Source organism: Pristiophorus japonicus, chromosome 8 (genome assembly GCF_044704955.1).
Source record: "Pristiophorus japonicus isolate sPriJap1 chromosome 8, sPriJap1.hap1, whole genome shotgun sequence".
Taxonomy (NCBI): Eukaryota; Metazoa; Chordata; class Chondrichthyes; family Pristiophoridae; genus Pristiophorus; species Pristiophorus japonicus.
In genome coordinates, this window is record NC_091984.1 from 134,819,469 (window position 1) to 134,841,541 (window position 22,073).

Genomic DNA, 22,073 nt, shown 5'->3' on the forward strand with positions numbered 1-22,073 from the left:
TTTGCAGCCTCTCTGTGTCCTCTACACAACCCGCTTTCCCACTAATCTTTGTGTCATCTGCAAATTTTGTTACACTACACTCTGTCCCCTCTTCCAGGTCATCTATGTATATTGTAAACAGTTGTGGTCCCAACACCGATCCCTGTGGCACACCACTAACCACCGATTTCCAACCCGAAAAGGACCCATTTATCCCGACTCTCTGCTTTCTGTTAGCCAGCCAATTCTCTATCCATGCTAATACATTTCCTCTGACTCCGCGTACCTTTATCTTCTGCAGTAACCTTTTGTGTGGCACCTTATCGAATGCCTTTTGAAAATCTAAATACACCACATCCATCGGTACACCTCCATCCACCATGCTCGTTATATCCTCAAAGAATTCCAGTAAATTAGTTCAACATGATTTCCCCTTCATGAATCCATGCTGCGTCTGCTTGATTGCACTATTCCTATCTAGATGTCCCGCTATTTCTTAATAGTTTCAAGCATTTTCCCCACTACAGATGTTAAACTAACCGGCCTATAGTTACCTGCCTTTTGTCTGCCCCCTTTTTTTAAACAGAGGCGTTACATTAGCTGCTTTCCAATCCGCTGATACCTCCCCAGAGTCCAGAGACTTTTGGTAGATTATAACGAATGCATCTGCTATAACTTCCACCAGCTCTTTTAATACCCTGGGATGCATTTCATCAGGACCAGGGGACTTGTCTACCTTGAGTCCCATTAGCCTGTCCAGCACTACCCCCCTAGTGATAGTGATTGTCTCAAGGTCCTCCCTTCCCACATTCCTGTGACCAGCAATTTTTGGCATGGTTTTTGTGTCTTCCACTGTGAAGACCGAAGCAAAATAATTGTTTTAAGGTCTCAACCATTTCCACATTTCCCATTATTAAATGCCCCTTCTCATCTTCGAAGGGACCAACATTTACTTTAGTCACTCTTTTCCGTTTTATATATCAGTAAAAGCTTTTACTATCCGTTTTTATGTTTTGCGCAAGTTTACCTTCGTAATCTATCTTTCCTTTATTGCTTTCTTAGTCATTCTTTGCTGTCATTTAAAATTTTCCCAATCTTCTATTTTCCCACTAACCTTGGCCACCTTATACGCATTGGTTTTTAATTTGATACTCTCCTTTATTTCCTTGGTTATCCCTTCTCTTACCGCCCTTTTTCACTGGAATATATTTTTGTTGAGCACTATGAAAGAGCTCCTTAAAAGTCCTCCACTGTTCCTCAATTGTGCCACTGTTTAGTCTGTGTTTCCAGTCTACTTTAGCCAACTCTGCCCTCATCCCACTGTAGTCCCCTTTGTTTAAGCATAGTACGCTCGTTTGAGACACTACTTCCTCACCCTCGATCTGTATTACAAATTCAACCATACTGTGATCACTCATTCCGAGAGGATCTTTTACAAGGAGATTGTTTATTATTCCTGTCTCATTACACAGGACCAGATCCAAGATCGCTTGCTCCCTTGTAGGTTCTGTAACATACTGTTCTAAGAAACAATCGCGCATGCATTCTATGAATTCCTCCTCCAGGTTACCCCGTGCGATTTGATTTGACCAATCGATATGTAGGTTAAAATCCCCCATGATTACTGCCGTTCCTTTTTCACATGCCTCCATTATTCCCTTGATTATTGCCCGCCCCACCGTGAAATTATTATTTGGGGGCCTATACACTACGCCCACCAGTGACTTTTTCCCCATACTATCTCTAATCTCCACCCACAATGATTCAACATTTTGTTCATTACAACCAATATCGTCTCTCACAACTGCCATGATATCATCCTTTATTAACAGAGCTACCCCACCTCCTTTCCCTTCTTGTCTATCTTTCCGAATCGTCAGATATCCCTGTATGTTTAATTCCCAGTCTTGGCCACCCTGCAACCACGTTTCTGTAATGGCCAGCAAATCATACCCATTTGTAATGATTTGTGCCATCAACTCATTTACTTTCTTTTGAATGCTGCGTGCGTTTAGGTAGAGTGTTTTAATACTAGTTTTTAAACCATGATTTTTAGTTTTGACCCCTCCTGCAGCCCCTTTATATTCAGTGGCCCTTTTTGTTTTTTGCCTTGGGTTTCTCTGCCCTCCACTTTTACTCATCTCCTTTCTGTCTTTTGCTTTTGTCTCCTTTTTGTTTCCCTCTGTCTCCCTGCATTGGTTCCCATCCCCCTGCCATATTAGTTTAACTCCTCCCCAACAGCACTAGCAAACACTCCCCCTCGGACATTGGTTCCAGTCCTGCCTAGGTGCAGACCGTCCGGTTTGTACTGGTCCCACCTTCCCCAGAACTGGTTCCAATGCCCCAGGAATTTGAATCTCTCCCTGCTGCACCACTGTTCAAATCACGTATTCATCTGAGCTATCCTGCGATTCCTACTCTGACTAGCATGTAACACTGGTAGCAATCCTGAGATTACTACTTTTGAGGTCCTACTTTTTAATTTAGCTCCTAGCTCCTTAAATTCGTCTCATAGGACCTCATCCCTTTTCTTACCTTGGAATTTGCTGAAGTTTTTGAAAATTGAGAGAGAGTTTGTACTGTTAACACAATTAATACTTTCCAAGAAGCTTTGCCACATTCTACTATGTGAATAACTTCATTGAGGTTATCGAGTGGTGAAAGACGAGATCTTTGCATCTTCATGTTTTGAAGATTGATGCACAATGTGAAAACTGATGGTCGCATTTGTGGAAATGTATTTTTATCTAAGCTGATACCACACGGTATTTTTGTGCCCTTTGTAATATCTAACGAAATGGAGTCCTGGTCCTTCCAGAAATTTCTGCATAAAGCTAAACCTGGCTTGAAATGGCTGATAGCCACCAGACAGCTAGGAGGCAAGTCCTGCTGAGACAAGTACCCGCCATGGTGCTCTCCTGTTGTCTATACAACACCAGTTCCACTCCACCCCACCCTTTTCGAAGTACCCAAACCACCAGCCATTATCACTTGTAGAGACCTCATCCATTTGATGCAAAAAGATAACTGACTAGGAAACTGGACAATCCTGACACAATGCAAGGCAGGTAATAGCTCATTACCACACTCTCATCGAGTAATGGCCAGCTGGCCAACTAATAACCCTGACAAAAGGAAATATCTGGAAACCACGTCAGGACAAGGATGTAGTAATTAACTCTATCTGTATTCACTGACTGCGAGACAGAGCCAATACACAGGGAGAGGCCATAACTTGGGTTTTACTGTATAAATATCTCGTGAAACTGTACCATTTCGGAGGTGTTCACTTAGCCATTGACTGAGTGTGACCTTTCGCTTGCTAGCAAGTAAATTAAAGAAACTTCTGCCGGAGCTGAAGGTGTCTGAGTCATTTATCGGAGGTCGAGATTTCGACACATTACAGTCTCTTCAAATTGGATCCAATAAATTTTCTGGAAGTTGCTAGATGAATGGAATTGTGCAGTATTATGACAATCTATATTTGCATTGGCGACTGTCAAATGCTCAATCAAAATTGTCAATCAAAAACTATTCTTTTCATGTTGCATTCAAAATTACATGGAGCGGAATACAAGTGAAAATGCGGAGCCTTTTTTGGGGACTTGGATTTTACGGAAGGTAGTGTGTGTTGCACATTTTATGTACAGTGATGTCTGGTAACTTTCAGCTGCTATTCCATATGTGCAAAGCCAATGCTAAACGCACAGCTGAAATTCTGAGGACAGGAACCAAGTTCCAAAGGGACATTATTTCCTTTAGAATTTCAAAGATTCAAATCTTCCCAGCTGAGTATTCCATCATTGACTCCCTTGAGCTGAGACTTCTTGACTTTAATAATGCAAAAATGTGTATTTTCTCAGGTAAATTGCTTGGCATTTTTCAGTCAAATCCAGACAGTAAGTCAGTGATGAAGTTCTCTTAATTAAAACTGCGTGACGATCTATAATTATTTTTCTTGATCACTTGCACTTTGTTCCTCATATTGAAAATGTATTTCTGTGAACAAGGATTGCTACCTTTCGGAAATTGTCATTTACATTCTGTTCTTTAAATTTGGCAGATTGTAAGATTAGATCAACTAAGATAAGAACACCAGTGTACAATAAGTGCCTAACAAAGGTGTGCAGATTATGCATCACCAGGCTTTTCATAATACTGGCTTGTAATTGATTCCGGGTAACTTGCTTTTATAATTTTGACTTTTTGTGATTAAATGCCGAAGTAATACTGATTCGGAATTACTTCTCCATGGCACAGCTGATAGCTAACCAATTCTTGACCTGCAATAGGGTTACATTTCACAACGTTATATAAATTGCCTAATGTCCCTTGAGATATATTTGCCAGGATAAAATACTACATTGGTGACAATTTTGTCACAAGTATTGTTTTTCTGAGCCAATCATCGACCTAGTGTCAGTATTCAGGGGGAACAATTTGTGTGTGTTCTCAAATTTATTGTCAGCCATTATACAAAAAGAATCATCAATCCCATTCTGTAGCACAGTTCAAGTGTGGTGCTAACAGAGGTAATGTGCCTGACTGTCAAAGATGTATGATGATTGGAGGCAGAACATAATTTGTGTCAGTGTTAACACAGTGAACACATTTTGATATCCATTTGTGTGGAATCATTTTGGCTTGACTCAGTTAAATTTATTTCAACTCCAGTGTGCAACACCCTGGAGGATTTTGATCAAATATAATGTTTGGTGTTACTTACTATCTGACACATGAAGTACTTTCTTTGTTGACCTTCTTACATTGTTTAATTGCTTGCTGTTCAGTATCTGTCTTGTCGCCTGCAACTACTAAAGATTGGAAGTGTCTTTTGTACAGATGGAGACAAACTTAACTGTACTCCTCACCAAGAGTGAAATTACCGCATAATTGTACAGCAGTTTATTCTTCTTTAAGATTACATCTGCTTCCTTTATTGTGAAACTCATTTTCTCAGCCTGTAGTGGTAGCAGAAGTTTGCTGTACCACTGTTGGGGATCATTAACTACAGTTTATTTGGCTGATTTTTAAAAACCTGGGTCTTTTGAGTATTTTTTAATTGCATTTTTTCGCATCAAGGACCAGGAGAAAATCTGAATGGAAAAAATTTGGGATTAGAAAATCAAGCTAAGTTCAGAGAAAATCCATAAAACAAAAACATTTTTTGTTTTGAAGAACACTCAAAGACAGCAAATTAAGCAAGAGACTAACAAAGGCACAGAAAAGATAACTGCCAACTGACAATTAGTTACAGACCTGCACAGTAATTTTATGGACAGCCCAAATTAGTTGTGTACAATTTTTATGCTCACTCAATAAGTTGTGTAGCGAAATAACTTCACACTGGATTTTCATCTTGAGGGAGCCCTTGTGGTCACTGATAACTTTCATATTGTATTATGTAAATAACAAGCTTTTCAGTGCAAGATTCTGCTTGAAAATGTGTTTGAAAGCTGTTGAACTTTGTAAGTAATGAATTCATAGCAACCCCGCATATGCCTTCAAGAATAGTTTATACCCTCCTGTTAATTAAAAACATACTCTCAATCATATGGAATGAGCTTCCTTCAAGTACGCAAGTACACGTCTTCTAAGTGCCTAAAGAACTTGCCTCAAGTTACCTCCCTCTTGAAAATTGGATCCTGGAATGCATTGTGTACGTACTGTGCACCATGTAAATACGTCTTCATGCAGCATGCATATAATATATTGCAACAGTAATGCGATGTATACGCATCTCGGGACCCGTGAATACCAGGGAGAATTCATTTTCCAGGTCAGAATCAGGAGAAAATCCTTGTTTACACAACTGGAAAAAATCCTAGAATATTTGTGGAAATCGGTTAAAAACTAATTTTCATGATTCACAACCATTGGTAACTTTTCGAATCATGTAGGATACTGACTGTTGTGTATTGGCCCCATTGTGTTTAATAAGTCAAGTAACAACTTTATTGTACATATTAGAAATGTCCTTAACCATCATTTTTAATATTGGATTGTTTGGTTGCGGTAATTTCTGACTGACAGGTCCTATTATTGTTGCCAACTGTCACTCTTATTGATAGCTTCAACCATAAGTTGAAAAACTGTTGCTTGTCTGCATTTAGATGTGCTGAGTTTCATGAGCAACCCATGGGAAAAGCCATGTCCTCACCTGACACCACACATGCGCATTTATAAGCAGGGATCACTGAAATTGGCTTACCCCCACCCCCCAACCTCTCTCTGAAAGCTCAGGAATACTGAAGCCACTTGAATCATCCTTATCAGCCATCTGGCCCAGATCAGCTAACTGATGTAACCGACAGAAACTATCTTAGCCAGGTTTTAAACGTTAATCCTTGTGGGTGGGGAATTTAAAAATCTGTACAATATAAACATTTCCAATTGTCAAATATAGTTGACTGGTTGCCCCTCCCAGGAGATTTACATGGTTTTTGGGTGGGGTGGCGAGCGTCGTTCCCGCTAAGCTGCGCAGCGGTCTGGAGGTCCCATACAAGCAGCTCAACAGCTTTTGCATGGCAGAAACAGCGCCCGTGCAGCCAGTGAAAAGGATTGCGCACGGAAAAAATTAGAGGGGAACAAGTGGATTTTTTGTTGTTTTAATTTTTTTTTCGTGTTTAAATCCACACATTTTTACATTTCACTCTCTCTCACGCATGCACACCCTGCATTTGTGGATAAGAGGGTGGACACGGGACCTTTTCCAGGCCTCCTTCATTGTTAATTTTGAGCTTGATGCTGTGAGGTGTTTATAGACTTTCTCACTTTACTAGGCATTTAGCGCAAGAGTTACTTTTTTAGGCTCATTTTTAATAAGCACTTGCCAGCTGGCTATTCTGACTTATTCATTTTGGGACTTTGAATGTGGAACCTGGTACTATTTCCAGTAGCCGCTCATCATCATCATAGGCAGTCCCTCAAAATCAAGGAAGACTTGCTTCCACTCTAAAAGTGAGCTCTCTAATGACTTTATAGTCCCATGCGGGAATTACAGGGGGTCAAGTTTTGGCCTGAGTTGCTCCTATTTTTTTTGGAGCAACGAGTTTAGAATGAAGTATCTTAGAAATTGCAATTCTTGGCATTTAGTTTGCTCCAGTTCTAGTGAGTTAGAATAGTTTCATTTTAGAAGAGCTTTTTTTTTCAAAAGGGGGCGTGTCTGGCCATTTACACCTGTTTTGCAAGTTCGGGCAGTAAAAACTTACTCCAAACTAACTTAGAATGGAGTAAGTGCAGATATTTGTACGCTCAGAAAACCTTGCCTACACTTACAAATCAGGCGTAGGTTACAAATCAGGCGTAGGGCACGAGAGATTGGGGGGGAAGGGAAGTAATTAAATTTTACAAGCATGCAACAGTCTCACTTATACAAATAAAGAGCCATCCTGAATAATAAATGATAAATAAAGCAAATAAAAAATACATTGAATTTTCCGACCTGTGTGAAGCAGCAGCAGCCTTCGAGCTGTGGAGCTTCAGGCCGTTCATCCAGGAGACAGGGGCGGCGTCAGTCCAACGACGGCAGCAACAGCCTTCGAGCTGCGGAGCTTCAGGCCATTCGGCCAGGGCACAGGGCGCTGGCAGCCCAACGACGGCAGCAGCAGCCTTCGAGCTGCGGAGCTTCAGGTCGTTTGGCCAGGAGAAAGGGGAGGGACACGGTTGGGGCCACACACGCAGGCAATGCAGCAGCCTCTACAGCTGTGAAGTTATTTTTATAGGCTGCATGCTATTCGGCCAGGAGTCAGAGAAGGCGTACAGGAGGGAGAGCCAGCCGGCCAGTTTAAAAGTTAAATTTGTAATTCAAGTATGGGCGCGGCATTATCAACGCCACGGATTATGCAATGGTTCGCCAGCAATTCACTGCATAGGAGAGAATTGATCAGAGCTCACCGCATCAGGAACGTCATAGCCTGCAGGCTGATGGGCAGGAGACCTTACCCATGGTGGCAATATCGAGCCAGGCGCTTGTACCTGGACATGAGCGAGGCTGATTGTTTCCGCAGAGAAGTTGCCCTTGAGATCTGTGATATGCTGAGAGCAGATTTGCAGCCCAGAAGCAGAACGCCGACTGCCTTGTCTGTTGAAGTGAAGGTAACAGCTGCACTTGCCTTCTATGCCTCGGGATCGTTTCAAGCAACAACTGAAGATGTGTGCGCCATCTCTCAACGTGCGATACATGCCTGCGTTTACCAGGTCAGGGCTGCACTGTATGCACTGTATTCATCAAGTTCCCAATGACTGCACAAGCAATGCATGACAGGGCTGTGGGCTTCTTCAGGATTGCTGGCTTCCCAAAGGTACAGGGCTGCATTGATTGTACCCACATCGCCTTGCGAGCACCTATGGAGGATTCCGAGCAGTACAGGAATAGAAAAGGTTTCCATTCCATTAATGTGCAGCTCGTGTGTGACGACAAGCAGCGCATTTTGTCAGTCGATGCGAGATACCTTGGCAGCACCCATGATGCGTTCATCCTACGCGACAGCGTTATATCTGACATGTTTGAGCAGCAGCCAGAAGGGCAGAGCTGGCTACTGGGAGACAAAGGGTACGGCCTGGCCACCTGGTTCATGACGCCCCTACACGTAACACGGACGGAAGCTGACCAATACAACATGATGCACAGCATCATAGAGAGGACCATTGGCGTTTCCTATGCCTGGACCATTCCGGAGGCCACTTGCAATACTCTCCTCAGATTGTCGGCACTTCACTGTTGTGTGCTGCATGCTGCATTACTTAGCCATCATGAGGCAGCAGGTAGTAGAACCAGAAGACCCAAATGAGGGGCCAGTGCCTGATGATAGTAATTTGGAAGAGCAGGATGAGGATGACGACGATCAGGAAAGCATGCAAGTGCCTGATGCCGGAGCACGAGGTCGGAGGAGGGCCGTCCATTGTGCTCCTTTAACGATTGCTCGAGCCCTGCGCCAGCAGCTCATCCGTGCACGCTTCAATTACTGATGCCTGAGGGCTGTTGCGCTCGACAACTGTTGCGCATGGACATGTTTATTTTTTGGAGTTGTGTTGTGATAATGGAATATGATTCAGTTTTAATGAAAAAGTATTTTATTGAAAAGTTAACGTTAGTGTAATAAAATATTTGTTGTATCAAACTTTACTTTTTAATATGACTCTAAGATCGCTTAAACTTTAAGATCACTTGTAAATTTATAAAGTTACAAAACAATTTCCATGTGAAAAATCTTACACTCTTCAGATCACTTAAACTTCAAGATCACTTTTTAGGTGTAAAATTAAATAAGATACAAAATGTGAGAGCGTTTACACTATAAGATCACTTAAATACCCTAAGATCACTTAAGTTGTAAAGTTACAAAACAATTTCAATGTGAAAAATCTTACTATAGTTATTATATCTTACTAAGAACAAGAACAAAAGCAGCAAAGAAAGGCTGCATCCATGTCTCATCCACATCTCAGTGAATGTTCACTTCTTCATGGGGGGGGCATTTGATTGGCCGGGCTCTGTGCCCTTATTGCAGCAGCTACCTCACCCAGGCCCTCCCTGATGGCCTGTGCCGTTACTTGCATGCCCTCCCTGATAGCCTGTGCCGTCACTTGCACGTCCTCCCTGACGGCATGTGCCTTCGATTGCACTCCCTCGGACATTCCCTCCCTCATTTCCCGTGTCATTACTGCTATTTCTCCCGTCAGTACCGTCACCTCTTCACCCAATGCACTGACGCTGCCCACGAGTGATCGGGTAAGCTCATTGGTCTCCATACCCAATACCTCAACCTGAGCCGCATCTGTTGCACGCTGCATCTCAGGAGAGCGAGTATCCAATCTCCTTCTCCTCTGCCTGGGTCTTGCATCCGGCACCACTACACTGGGAGCTGTGAGCTGGGATGGTGGGTAAATGGGTGTAAACTGCTCCATTATATCACCAACACTTCTGGGACCTGCAACTTCGGAATCAAAACCATGGAAGGTGGAACGAGAACCTATGCGAGTGGGAGGCTTGAGCTGGGACGGTGGGGCACTGGCTGTAATCTGCTGGATTACACCAACAGCATCACTGGGACCAGCAACAATGGAATCAAAACCATGGAAGGTGGAACCAGAACCAATGCAAGGGGTTGAAACTCTGATGCCCGTTAATGTGGGCTCATAATTATTAATTTGGAAGGTCTCCCCTGAAGGCATTTCAGTCATCACTGCCTGCAGCCAATCTGGATGCTGGGTCGTCTGCTTCTGGTTCTTGTTGTGGATCTTCAGGGTTGGCATCATCATCATCATCTTCTGCAAAATATATCAGAACAGTCAAATGTTTAGCAGCAGAGGATGGGGCAGGATGGGTGGCATGAGTACTCTCTCTCATAGCAGGCCAGGCAGCAGGTTGATTTTAAGGGCCACGATGCATTTTCAGGACTTATCCTCTTCCTCACGTGCGGGCCCAGCTTGTGCTGTACTGATTGCTTTTCTGCATGTCCGACTCATCATAGCAGCTACCCTCTGTTCCAAGGGTATCAGTGGATGCAGATTTGGCGGGCCTCCTCATGTTCGAGTTCTTTCCCTTTTGTTGTGGCCAATTTCTTCTGCAAAGATTAAAATCTAACTTTTTGCAGAGTGCGTATTTCTGCAGGGTGGGACATACAGATAGTCACATTTACAATTACGGTTCCATTAAAAAATGAAAATATTACTTACACTAACTACTTGACCAAGGTCGTGCCATTTCTTTTTACACTGGCTTCCAGATCTCACGGTGTGCACCACTGCGCAGTAATCTTCTGCAACTTGGTTCCAGCGTTTTTTCATTTCTTTAGGTGGCACTTTTATGCGACCTCTGTTGCTGGTATCCAGCTCCTGCCATCTCTGCTCAATGACGTTAACTAATATCTCCACTTTCTCATGCAAGAAATTCTTTGTTCTTGGTGGACATTGTTCCATTGCTGTATTGAATTGACACTCTGATTTTTCAAAACACACAGTCCTTAATTTGCATGCACCTATGCAGCACTTGTTCTGGAAGTTTAGCAGCAAAAAGCAGCACTCACTGATTTCAGCAGGTGATTTCTTCAACAGTGCTGCTAAAAGCACTCCTTCAGGCACAAAATATCAGCAAGATTCACTCCCAAGCCTTTCCACAGCTCCACAAAACAAATCAGCACTTTTCCTCCTGTACTTTAAAAAATGGCCGAGTGCCAATGTTTGTGTCTCACTGCGCGCAGGGCTGCCGGCACGACATCTTCTGCTCTGAGCTAGCCCCACCCCCCTGCACTCTCAAAATCGTCGCAATGCTTTGGCCACGCCCCCGGTGAACTCTGCGCGCCGAGCTGCAAGCAAGCTGCTGGAAGGCCAAGAATTGCTCGTTAAGTTTTTGACGCGCTTTTGAACGTGGAAAACTGGCGTGGGTGTCGGGGCTGTGCCGTCTTAGGTGCGGTCCGAAACTTGAGGCCACAGTCTCTAACAGGTGGGGTAGAAAGTGGTTGAAGGAAAGAGTGGGTGGGGAGTCTGGTTTGTCGCACGCTCCTTCCGCTGTCTGCACTTGATTTCTGCATGCTCTCGGCGACGAGACTCGAGGTGCTCATTGCCCTCCTAGATGTTCTTCCTCCACTTTGGGCGGTCTTGGGCTAGGAATTCCCAGGTGCCGGTGGGGATGTTGCACTTTGTGACTGAGGCTTTCAGTCTGAGGCTTTGAAACGTTGCCTCTGCCTACCTGAGGCTCGCTTGCTATGTAGGAGTTCTGAATGGAGCGCTTGCTTAGGAAGTCTCGTGTCGGGCATGCAGACGATGTGGTCCGCCCGACGGAGCTGGTCGAGTGTGGTCAGTGCTTCAATGCTGGGGATGTTGGCCTGAGCGAGAACACTGACGTTGGTGCGTCTATCCTCCCAGTGAATTCACAGGATCTTGTGGAGGCAGCGCTGGTAGTACTTCTCCAGTGCCTTGAGGTGTCCACTTCTCTGAGCCATATAGTAGGGCGAGTATCACTACTGCCACACAGCACTGCCCCCAGGTCATCAAAATCCATGGCATGACCTTGGACAAGGTGAACCATTTTCCAGACCTCGGGGGCCTACTATTAGCAAGGGCAGACATCGATGAAGAGGTCCAACACCGCCTCCAGTGTGCCAGCGCAGCCTTCGGTCGCCTGAGGAAGAGTGTGTTTGAAGACCAGGACCTCAAATCTGGCACCAAGCATATGGTCTACAGGGCAGTAGTGATGCCCACCCTCCTATATGGCTGTAGCCCAAAGCACCTCATGACCACAATCTTGTGGTCCCTTAATATTGCAGAAATACACCAAAAGCCAAGATATTACTTCACTGTTTTACTTAGATGTTTTATTAACATTGCTAAAATTAGCAGACTTAAATTTTTTCCATTGTTCATTTAAACTTGTGCAGCAGAAAACCTGTCACAAAGCATAAAGAAAGAAGAAACTTGCTTTTATCACATTCTGAAGATCTCCCAAAGTGTTCCATAACCAAAGGTTTACTTTTGAAATGTATTCACTGTTGCTATGTAGACAAAAAATAAAACTCAATCAGACTGATATTCCAGCCTCCCCTGTAATTCTAAGTGTATTTCTTTTTTGAAGTTCAGCTCCCAATGGCTCAGTAGATCAATTCACAGCCTGGTGTGTTGCCATGGATATTGGAGATTAGGAAGACTCCAGATTTGACCGGGAATCATAGAATGGTTACAGCACAGAAGGAGGCCATTTGGCCCGTCGAGCCTGTGCCAGCTCTCTGCAAGAGCACTGCCACTCCCCCGCCCTTTTCATGTAGCTCTGCACATATTTTTGGTCTCTGCTGAGTTAGCTGGAAGAAAATTGGAACAGGCAAAAAAAAAATTCAGGTAATATGGGTTGTCACATTTGGAGCTTTTTGACCATTTTGTCCTATAAAGGAGTTGTATATAATATTAAGGTTGTGCTTTTCAATGAAGTTCACCAAGGTTGAACATCTCTCCCCCCCTCCCCCCCTCATAGCTTGCATGTTGGAGACTCTTGGATAAAGAGGGGACTGATATTTTGATGAGCTTAGACTTTGAAGCTGGCCATCTGGGGGCAATAGGTAATTCATTTTCTTGGTTCATAACTCATCCTAGATAGTATTCTTGCGTACACAGCTTGTGGTTGTATGGTGACAATCCGCTGTTTGGAGAGAGGTAGCTGGTTCAGTTGGGCCAAAGTTGGAGGATCTCCCGCCTCACGTGTTTATAAACAAAAGAAAGAAAGAAAACTCATGCTGAGTTCCAAAAAGGTTGTGACGGAGGTGAAGGTGAGAAGCACTCAGGCCCAGAAGTAGTCTTGGTCAGATTTAAAGAGTCCCACTGAGAGCAAGTATATTTTGCTCACTAACTAGGGTTTCTTCTTATTTCTCTTCATTAGAAAGGAACTGAAGTTAGGTTGGAGTAAGAAAGATTTGTAACAACTATATCTGTATGTTCATTTGCTGTCTGTAAAACAAAGAAGCTTAGAATTCTTACCTAGCCTTGTCTGATCAATGCTTTAAACTAGTCTGCTTACTGATAGGTTGGATACGCACATGTAAGAACACGTGTTCAGGACATGATTTCCAGTTCCGATCACAAGGGAGTTCTATTGTTACACTATGTTATGCTATCATATTGAGATATTGGGCAGTTTGGGCAAATATCTGAACGCACGAACTTTGGGTTCTTCTTATGGGAGTGACCAATTCCATTGAACCTGGGAGAGTAATTAAGCAGACCCAAAATTTATAATCGTTTTTTTCCCCCCTCCTTTCTCATTGTGTTGAACCCTTTTCTACTCTCACTCATTCTTTCTCTGGACCTGCAAACTGTGATACTCCTTACTTCCATCAGTCCTCCTCATAATTTGCATGATTATAAAAGCCAATTTGGCGTCATCTAATTACTACTTATTATTTTTCTTGTCTTTAGAACCGTTCAGTCTTGCTGGTTTTCTGTACTGTGGCCTGACACTCTGGTTTCTTGATAAATTCAGATTTTTTTTTTCTTGTCATTGTCCAGATAAGATTATTGACTATATTATTTGCAATTAATCTGATGATTTCATTGCTTTTCAAAGCTTTACATGTGATTTTATAAAAATCAGAACATTATTCGGTGAGCATCTCTAAGGATAAATTTGATTTGTTTGCCATGCTTGCATTGCTGTCTCAATGTCTTTGCAAGACAGAAACTCGAGGGCTGGCACTTTAGAAGAGAATATCGTGGGCTATTTTGGTATTCCCTTGTGAACTGTCTTTTTCTCTGACATTTTGAAAGTTATAATTGAAAGCAGTAACATACATATACGTACACTGCAGCAGAGAATTGAGGACTGGATTGGTTAGTTGAAGGACTTGACCTATGGTTTTGTAAATCAATCAGCCAGCATGATCAATTCCATGCAGCGACAGACACACTGTGTACTCGGTTGAATTGGCTTGCAAGACAATTAAAAAAAAATTGCCTTAGCAATGGCAAGAACTTTATTGGAATGAAAGATGGTTGCATTTTCCTAAAATGTTTTCAGCTGTACTTATTTATTTTTGTTTTGCACATTCAAAAAAGCTTTTTAATTATTGCCCTGTTCAGTAAAACAGTCTGCTATTGCCATATGATCTTTTATTTGTGGGTATGCAACAAGCACAATAATGTGTAATTGCTGCCGCCTAGTGGACATTGCAGTTGCATTCAACACAGATGCTGGATTAGAAGCGTATTTCATGCCCAGATATGAGAATTTTTTTTAAAGGATCACTGAAGCAGTTTGATGCACATAATGCAAATTTACTGACACTGTTCCAGCTCTTTTTAAAAACAAATTATAACCTCTTGCAGTTATTGATGAAAATATTGGTTGGTTTAAGGTTTAGTACCTCAAAAGTGTTGCCACCACATTTTACGTCGAATTTATTTTTCAATTTTTGCTTTTCCTCTTCTGAAGGCACTGATTCTTGCCAGGAAATGATTCCATATTTTTTGGTCACCCTCTGTTAACTAACCTGAGTGTCAATTCTTCATGCATGAATCTTGCCAGACAATTCCACTGCATGGAATATCAAAGCCAAGTCCATGCCCCTTCTTCTGCTCATGTGCACACAGGTTCACTTTCTATCCGGGATCACTGGACAGCAATCAAGATTAGGAACCAAGCCTGCATTTTATTCCTTAGCCTACAGTCACGGAGACCAGTTGTTGCACCCCAACTTTTACCCAGCTGAGAGCTAAATCAATATAGACTTTGAACCTCGGCCCTTCTTGTCTGCATGGCTGTGTACTACACAAGGTAATGCTTTGCTTTTTTTCCACAAGGCTAATTCTAATCTCCGCTGTGCCGAAAGATGGTATGGGAGCAGAAAATAGACATGTGCTCTAAGGTGAAGGAGCGGTGGTTGAAAATTGTCAGGAAAGGCATCCTGCTCTCCTATATCAAGTTGTCAGTTGCATATCTGCATTGATAGAGGCTTGGAAGCTGCATTCTGGTTATCCTCGCACCTAACTGCATGGCTGTGATTCAGGTAGATGAAAAAGAAGGGAAAGCAAGGCATTAAAAAAAAGGGTTTTAAAGATAGTTAAGATTTGGTATGGAGAAAAATGCAGCAACAAGGTTCTGATTCAGTCTAGCCTAACAAAGATGACTCAGAGTGACCAAGAAAGCAAGTACTTGTCTCCTACATGCTTCCATTCTTGAGGCAGTTGGTGTTTGTTACAGTCTACTGCTAATTCAAAGTCATTATTTACCCCCCCTCTTACCCCCCCAAAAGGTTCAGGTTATCCTGTAATTTTGAAATAAGTGAATTAGAAGTCATGGGAGGAGACGGTATACAGCACCAATTGAAGAATTGTTGGGATACATTTAACAGTGGCAACTGGGAGGAAGCAGACTACCATTTGTGCATTCACCCATATCTATTCACTGGTGGTGAAAGTTCTACCGACTGAAAAATATTGACCTTGCTGTTATTAAAAAATGAAAAGATTGCGCGGCTTCTGTGATCTGATACATGGAAATTAGAAGTGTTATATTCTCCTAGCTAGCGTACATATTGAATTGCTTAGACCTGCTAATCCTTTACGAAGCAAATAGTGCTTCAAGTTTTAAAAAAATCACTTACACTATATTGTCTGTGATTAGTGACACATGATCACCCATCTGTAATGTTGTTTCAAGGTTCAATGTGATCCCAGGTCAGCACAAACTATTTACATTTCTTTAGTGTCTTTAATAAGGGTACAATGAGACAATTGTGTGATTTGCAGGTGAGGTTATGGACTTCAAAGTAAAAGCGTGAGGGTCAGGACTGGCAAGAACTAGTCTGATAGGTGAGTAGACACTGTCATCATCATCATCATCATAGGCAGTCCCTCGTATCGAGGATAACTTGCTTCCACGCCAAAGAGGGATGAGTTCACAGGTGTTTCCATAAAGGACCTAATATTCCAGATACTGAACTACATCGTGAAGGGTGGAAGATGCTTGTGCTTGGATTTTTTTAACGTGTGTTGGCCGTTCTACACCAGCCACCACGCGGGCTTGACAGAGTTAGGTCTTTGTCCAGTGGCAAGGATATTATCCAAGACTAACTGGAGACCAGCTCGGCTGCACAGACCGAGCGTGCACACATATTGCAGTGTGGGCTGGCCCGTGCTGCCCCTGGGCCCTCACCTCTTCTGGGGCCCCAGACTCACGCCTCTCTTGGTCCCCGGTCACTTCCCTCTCCGGACTCTTGCCACTCCTTTGCCCCTGTTGTTGTGTCTGCCTGCACTGCAATCAGTGACTGGCTTCATAGCCGTCGCCCTCTTGCAGCAGAACGCGCTGCTCCCTGCAGTGGTATGCCGCCGCACGCTGCTCCCTCTAATGGCCCCGGCCTGCTGATGGTCTTGCAGGCTGGGACCGCGCTGATTTCCGGACTGGGCTGCCGCACACTGCTCCCTCCAATGGCCCCAGCCTGCTGACTGTGTGGGATGGGCTGCAGGCATTGGAATTTATTTAAGGTGAAACTTGGAAGAAGGGAATGGGGAAAGTGAACTCAGGTGGTGACTAGTGACTAAATGATGGTTTGAACAGCAATGGGTTGATGCATGGGCAGAGATGAGAGATTTTGGGTAAACTGTTCAGTAAGATCAGCAGCATTGTACCACAGATCTTGTATAAAAAAAAAAGATCTACTGTTCAAGTGGGATACTAGACTGCGATTTAGGATGGCTGTTTTCTTTAACAAGGTCCCGTATATGCAAGGGCAGCATTCTAATTAGTAATGGTGACCATGAAACTACCGGATTGTTGTAAAAACCCATCTGGTTCACTAATAACATTTTAGGGAAGGAAATCTGACCTTACCCGGTTTGGCCTATGCATGACTCCAGACGCACAGCAATGTGGTTGACTTTTAACTGCCCTCTGAAATGGCCTAGCAAGCATTCAGTTGTATAAGGTGGCTCACCACCACCTTCTCAAAGGCAATAAGGGATAGGCAATAAATGCTGGCCTTGCCAGCGGCGTCCACAACCCATGAATGAAAGAAAAGAAAGAAATCTATGACTACTTTACTCTCTAATGAATCCACCTAATGTCTTAAATGATGCAGTGTACTTTGATAGTTGACATAACAAGAACACCATCAACATAGTGGCTTTAATGTAGTAAAATGTTCCAAGATGCTTCATTGAATCATTATCAAACAACATTTTTATACTAAGCCACCGAAGGAGATATTGGTACAGATGACCAAAAGCTTGGTCAAAGAAACATGGTTTTAAGAAGTGTCATAAAAGAGGAGAGAGATAGATAGATAGAGTCGCAGAGAGGTTCATGGATGGAATTTTAGAACCTAGGGCCGAGGCAGCTGAAGGCATGGCCACCAGTGGTGGAGCAATGAATATTGGGCGTGCGCACAAGGTCTGAGCTGGAGGAATGTGTCTAATTTATTTAGAAACTGTGTCTCTTTGTGCTGCTGTCTGGTTTCATATTTGTTCTGATTTCATTTTGAGGACAGTGCCACTTATAATATAGTTAAGCTCTTGTGTTCTAGTTCTTACTCACTTATTCTTGGGAGATCTGCTGCTTCAAGTGTCTCTTGGACTGTCGTTCATGGTTTCCCTGCTGTCAGAGCTGGGACTCAATACTTGGCTGCTTTGCAGTATCTTACCTAAAACGATCTGATCAACTGAATCTTTGGCAACTTCTCCTAATTCCCCATCTACCTCTACTTGGATCCAATTGCCAAACAGTAAAGTGCCTTGGAATGCTTTTGCTATGTTAAAGGCATTATATAAACTTAGTTAAAATTGCATTGCTCTAGAATGTTAGGACATACATTTGTGGTCCATCATTTCTTCCAGTGCTTCGTCCAATCTTGGGAGGGTTGCTGAGCAGATGCCATTTACATCCTTACATGGAAGGAAAACTTGAGGATGGATCTACCTAAACTATGATTGGGGGTACTGAAATTGCATGTTCAGCCATGAACTCATTGAATGGCGGTGCAGGCAAGAAGGGCTGAATGGCCTACTCCTGCACCTATTTTCTATGTATTTTCTATGATGTAGTCACTAGTTGAAAGTACATCCTAGGGAGAACCATTGGAGCAGACTGCCAGCTTACTCTGTCAGGGAATGGCATGAGATAACTTGCAGAAAAGAGACTTGATAAAGTTGTTATTGAAACCTTGTAAATTAATTTGATCAACAGTTTTTGCTACTTGAAGGGTCGGACTTTCGAGAAGTTTGCGATCGGGTTTTCGCAGCGATTTGATCGTCCGCGGCGAAAACCCGGTCACAAAGTCTGGGCAGGATCCTGGGGGTACCTGTTTGCGGCGGTGCTTCCAAGTACCTCCAGGGAGAGGTGCGCCAACGTGCAACGACTTGGATTGCGTTAGTGTCCGAGTTTTAGCGCTCTCCCGACCCGTACGCCACGCTGCAATAGCAGCAGGTCAAACCTGTCGGTGCAGCCCTGCCAGCAGCAGTAAGTATGAAAACCTGCAAAAATGTCAAGTTAAAGTTTTAATTTTGTTGTTGCAGCGAATAGATAATTAAGTAATCGTGCAGTAATCGTGACCATATTTTAAAAAGGGGACAAGTCCGACTGCGGCAACTACAGAGGAGTCTCCCTGTTATCAGCCACTGGAAAGGTCATCGCTAGAATCCTCCTCAACCGTCTTCTCCCTGTGGCTGAGGAGCTCCTCCGGGAGTCACAGTGCAGATTCCGTCCACTACGGGACACAACGGACATGATCTTTACGGTGCAGTAACTGCAAGAGAAATGCAGGGATCAGCACCAACCCTTGTACATGGCCGCCTTTGACCTTATAAAGGCCCTTGACATTGTTAATCGCGAGGGACTATGGAGCGGCGTCCTCGTTTCAACTGCCCCCAAAAGTTTGTCGTCATCCTCTGCCTGCTCCACGACGACATGCAAGCTGTGATCTTGACCAATGGATCCACGTGTGGACCGGGGTCAAGCAGGGCTGCGTCAGCGCGCCAACCCTCTTCTCGATCTTCCTTGCTGCAATGCTCCACCTTGCACTCAACAAGCTCCCCGCTGGAGTGGAACTAAACTACAGAACCAGTGGGAACCTGTTCAACCTTCGTCATCTCCAAGCCAGATCCAAGACTGTCCCATCCTCTGCCGTCGAACTACTGTACGCGGACGACGCTTGCGTCTGCGCACATTGAGACTGAACTCCAAGTCATAGTCAACATCTTCACTGAGACTTTCGAAAGCATGGGCCTTACACTAAACATCTGTAAGACAAAGGTCCTCCACCAACCTGACCCCGCCACACAGCACTGCCCCCCCAGTGATCAACATCCACGGCGCGGCCCTGGACAATGTGGAGCATTTTCCATACCTTAGGAGCCTATTATCAGCAAGGGCAGACATCGACAACGAGGTTCAGCACCACCTCCAATGCGCCAGCGCAGCCTTCGGCCGCCTGAGGAAGAGTGTTTTCGAAGATCAGGCCCTCAAATCTGGCTCATGGTCTTCAGGGCTGTAATGATACCTGCTCTCCTGTATGGCTCAGACGTGAATCATATACTGCAGTATCGAGAGACCTTGGGGGTCTTTGTGCATGAAATACAAAAAGTGAGTATGCAGGTACAGCAAGTAATCAGAAAGGCAAATGGAATGTTGGCCTTTATTGCAAGGAGGATAGAGTATAAAAGTAGAGAAGAGCTGCCAGAACTGTATAGGGTACTGGTGAGACCACACCTGGAGTACTGCGTATAGTTTCGGTCTCCATGTTTAAGGAAGAATATACTTGCATTGGAGGCTGTTCAGAGAAGGTTCACTGGGTTGATTCCAGAGATGAGGGGCTTGACTTGTGAAGATAGGTTGAGTAGGTTGGGCCTATACTGGTTGGAATTCAGAAGAATGAGGGGTAATCTTATCGAAACGAATAAAATTATGAGGGTGCTTGACAAGGTGGATGCAGAGAAGATGGTTCCACTGATAGGGGCGACTAGAACTAGGAGGCGTAATCTTAGAATAAGGGGCCGCCCATTTAAAAGTGAAATTAGGAGGAATTTCTTCTGAGGTTTGTAAATCTGTGGAATTCGCTGCCTCGGAGAGCTGTGGAAGCTGGGTCATTGAATAAATTTAAGGCAGATAGGCAGTTTCTTAACCGATAAGGGAATAAGGGGTTATGGGGAACGGGCAGGGAAGTGGACCTGAGTCCATGATCAGATCAGCCATGATTGTATTAAATGACGGAGCAGGCTTGAGGGGCCATATAGCCCATTTCTGCTCCTATTTCTTATGTTATGTAGCAGGCTCGAGGGGCCAGGTGGCCTACTCCTCCTATTTCTTATGGTCTTATGAGACAGCGTAGGTCAGTGAACACGGGTGATGGGTGAATGATACTTGGTGCAAGTTGTTTGAATCAATTATTAAAGATGTAATAGCAGTGCATTTGGAAAGCAGTGACAGGATCGGTCCAAGTCAGCAGGGATTTATGAAAGGGAAATCATGCTTGACAAATCTAGAATTTTTTTGAGGATGTAACTAGTAGAGTGGACAAGGGAGAACCAGTAGATGTGGTTGGACTTTCAAAAGGCTTTTGACAAGGTCCCACACAAGAGATTAGTGTGCAAAATTAAAGCACATGGTATTGGGGGTAATGTATTGACGTGGATAGAGAACTGGTTGGCAGATAGGAAGCAAAGAGTAGGAATAAACGGGTCCTTTTCAGAATGGCAGGCAGTGACTAGTGGGGTACTAATCATTAATGATTTCGATGAAGGAATTGAATACATCTCCAAGTTTGCAGATGACACTGAGCTGGGTGGCAATGTGAGCTGTGAGGAGGCTGCTAAGAGGCTGCAGGATGACTTGGACAGGTTAGGTGAGTGGGCAAATGCATGGCAGATGCAGTATAATGTGGATAAATGTGAGGCTATCCACTTTGGTGGCAAAAACAGGAAGGCAGAATATTATCTGAATGGTGACAGATTAGGAAAAGCGGAGGTGCACGAGACCTGGGTGTCATGGTACATCAGTCATTGAAAGTTGGAGTGCAGGTTCAGCAGGCGGTGAAGAAAGCAAATGACATGTTGGCCTTCATAGCGAGAGGACTTGAGTATAGGAGCAGGGAGGTCTTACTGCAGTTGTACAGGGCCTTGGTGAGGCCATACCTTGAATATTGTGTACAGTTTTGGTCTCCTAATCTGAGGAAGGACATTTTTGCTATTGAGGGAGTGCAGCGAAGTTTCACCAGACTGATGCCGGGATGGTAGGACTGACATATGAAGAAAGACTGGATCGACTCAGCTTGTATTCACTGGCATTTAGAAGAATGAGAGGGGATCTCATAGAAACATATAAAATTCTGACGGGACTTGACAGGTTAGATGCAGGAAGAATGTTCCCGATGTTGGGGAAGTCCAGAACCAGGGGTCACAGTCTAAGGTTAAGGGGTAAGCCGTTTAGGACTGAGATGAGAAGAAACTTCTTCACTCAGAGAATTGTGAACCTGTGGAATTCTCTACCACAGAAAGTTTTTGAGGCCAGTTTGTTAGATATATTCAAAAGGGAGTTAGATGTGGCCCTTATGGCTAAAGGGATCAAGGGGTATGGAGAGAAAGCAGGAATGGGATATTGAAGTTGCATGATCAGCCATGAT

General features: G+C 43.8%; 1 protein-coding gene across 6 annotated transcripts in view; it reads left to right on the forward strand.

Moving 5' to 3' along the window:
• ralgps2 (Ral GEF with PH domain and SH3 binding motif 2) overlaps window positions 1-22,073 on the forward strand; it is a 641,885-nt gene that overhangs the window by 246,915 nt on the left and 372,897 nt on the right. The window contains exons 1-2 of one of the 6 annotated variants that reach the window (XM_070887409.1): window positions 15,168-15,238; window positions 16,213-16,275. The exons of the other annotated variants lie outside the window; for them this stretch is intronic. The gene's annotated coding sequence lies outside the window, so the exon portion shown is untranslated. Of the gene's footprint in view, window positions 1-15,167; window positions 15,239-16,212; window positions 16,276-22,073 lie in introns of those variants that run through there. 6 annotated transcript variants of the gene reach the window in all.